The 2,883-nt window shown below is 38.8% G+C and overlaps 1 pseudogene; it reads right to left on the bottom strand.

Moving 5' to 3' along the window:
- Positions 1-217: 217 nt before the first annotated feature.
- Positions 218-1,945, bottom strand: LOC101649439 (annotated as a pseudogene).
- Positions 1,946-2,883: the final 938 nt, after the last annotated feature.

Here is a 2,883-nt window from a genome sequence, read left to right as displayed (position 1 = left end):
TTGTAAGAATATGGATCTCTTCCAGTCAGGTGACCAGGTTGCTTGTCCTTCAAATTGATTGGCATAGGGTAATGAATGTTTCCAGTGCTTCAGCAGGTTGTTGAAACATTTCAATTGGCATTCTATCAATTCCTGGAACCTTGTTTTTAGCTAATGCTTTTATTGCAGCTTGAAATTCTCCCTTAAGTACCATTGGTTCTTGATCATATGCTACTTCTCAAAAAGGTAGAATGTGAACTAGTTTTCTGTTTTTGTATAAAACATTACATTTATTGGTATTTTTCCCTTGAGAATTAGATGTATCACCACCGGATTGTAACTGTGCCAATAAACTTGTAGCTTCATCAACATTAACCTGCTCGTTTTCTTCTTTTTTTATTTTCATAAATTATTTTACCGGGGGTTCTTACGGCTCTTTCAACAATCCATACATCAATTGTATCAAGCACACTGGTACATATGTTGTCACCATCATTTCCAAAACATTTTCTTTCTACTTGAGCCCTTCAGCTCCTCTTTTTCCCCCTCCCACCCTAAGTCTGTTTTCTTGATGCTGCTGAGGCACCAGTTGATTCTGGAGAGGTTCAATGGAAAGGCCTTTTGAGAAGTGTGCAAATTCCTTTTGTATATTGACAAAAGCTTTATTTACTCACTTAACATTTTCAGCACTCACAATGTTCAATTTCCTTAGATTTGTGTTAACTGGCTTTGTTTTGTTTTTAGACTAAAAGTTTTTTTGGCTGGCTATGTGAAAGACGTTCTTGTCCTTCTACCCTCTGAGTCTGTTTTAGCCATTATCTTTGATGACTGTGCCCAAATGCTCAAGACCCAGGTGACACCATTGGCAGGATTCAGGAACTCTGAACTAGTTTTTTGGCACAGTCACTGTATTTTTTTCCATCTTCTTTTAATGTTTTCTGAATCATTCAATATTTTGCCCAGAAAATCCTTCAATATTGCAACTCAAGGCTTGCATTTTTTCTTTAGTTTCTTCAGCTTAAGATATGTCTTTCTGCTTGGTGTTCTAACTCTATGTCTTTGCACATTTCACTGTATTTTTATCTTGTCTTCTCAAGCTACCTTTAAAAATTTTCTGATCCTGAGAGCTGCCCATGCCATGAAATATTTCCACTGAACCTGGATCCACCAGACTTTGCATCCACCAGCCTGTGATCTGCATTCTGCATCATTGCATGAAGCTATGTGAATCTAAAGAGGGACTTATAGGTTAGTATAAGAGTTGAGAACCTGAATTGGACTGGGCTGGGATACCTTCTTCATACAAAATTACTTCTTGATATAGAGCTCTTTTTAATATATAGATGAGTGTTACTGGGTTTGTTTCTCTAGACAGCCTGGTCTAACACAATCAGGAAGGCCATTATTACCATGTTCACCAATACAACCCCCCCCATTGTTTTTATTTATGGATAATCCAAAAACTTCAAAGCTTATATATATCAAGTGGTAGGCCAGCCTGTTACTATATAGTTGGTTCTGACTCATATTAAACCTACAGGCCAAAATAGAACTGGCCCAGTGTTTCCAAGGTTGCAATCTTTACAGAAAACCTATTGTTCTCCCTTGGGAGTAGATTGTGGTTTTGATCTGCTTAGCTTTCTTAGCCGCTGAGTTCTTAACCATCACTCCACCAGCTCAAGCACTATCTATTCCATAGATCTTGTCTAAAACAAGTCAGATAAACCAGAATTTTTCTTTTCTTCTGAACCTGGGCTTGGACCTTACTGTAATCTGGCATTTGAATTGTGTGGATCTACACACCTCCTAGCTCAGTGGCCCAGTTGACCAGTCTGCCTCCTTGATCTACAGTTTTCTAGCACAAGGCATACTTCATAGCATTTTGCACTGTACTAACTGATATAGTTTATGAACAGTTATTTTTACATATAAATAAAAACCTTGGGCTAATGCACAAAACACCCATCTTTGGTCAAAGCATTTCTTCTCACCTAAGCTAGCACTCTTGCGACAGGGTTGAGGGGAGCATGGCAAGTTTAGGGGCCACTCTGTCTACCTGTACTGCTAGCCCATCCCAGTCTCTCCCAGATACCAGCCCACTGTTCAACCCAAACACTGCTCAAAAGCCTTTGGCTGGTCCCAAGAGAATTAGAATATGTTACCTCTTCCTCCAATTTTTTTTGATTTTGTTGTTTTTTTATCTGACAGTGCTTTGAAAGACCTAAGGTTCAGGGCCCATATTAACAATACAGGCCCATATTACAGTTGTGTCAAGTATTGTATTGAAGTAAATGCTGTATAATAAAAGATGCCTGGTTCCAATACTTGAGGAACACATTCAGATCCTATTTGAACCTAGCTCATTGTCTCAGCTTCCTGTGGATGCACCTCCCTATTTTTTCTTATTTTTTTATTTTAACCTCGTATTCTTACTGATGAATATAACTTTGGGAGGGCAAAGTATAAAAAGCACAGCTTAATTAGTTTTTAGAAAATAAATATCCAGGTCACAGTATACCAGAAATTTTATCATAACTTCAGCACATGAAACCTTCCTTTATTCTACTTTCTTGAGCACTCAATTTCTTTAGCTTTTCTGCTTTAAAATGTATATTCTATTTTGTTTTGATTATTAAATGTAAAACGAAATAATAGTGAGGTAGTAGTTAATTGTGCCAACCAGGCCAATCACCCCACATGTGGGGTTAATTGAAGGGCAGAGGGATAAATGGCTCCTTGAGCCTTGCCTTTTTGAGTTCTCGGGTCTTTTGCTTTCTGATGGTCAGACCAAGGTGCAGCTGCCTTAGCCAGTTCCCTGCTTCAGCTGGCAAGGCTAACTTTCTGCAAGACATCCCTGAGGAGAAGCCACATGGACCTACCCTAATGCAGCCCTGGGTGCTGAAG

The sequence above is a fragment of the Echinops telfairi genome, unplaced genomic scaffold, assembly GCF_000313985.2.
Source record: "Echinops telfairi isolate 266 unplaced genomic scaffold, ASM31398v2 ScPeMD7_7436;HRSCAF=8474, whole genome shotgun sequence".
Taxonomy (NCBI): Eukaryota; Metazoa; Chordata; class Mammalia; order Afrosoricida; family Tenrecidae; genus Echinops; species Echinops telfairi.
This window is presented reverse-complemented; position numbering and strand designations above follow the sequence as displayed.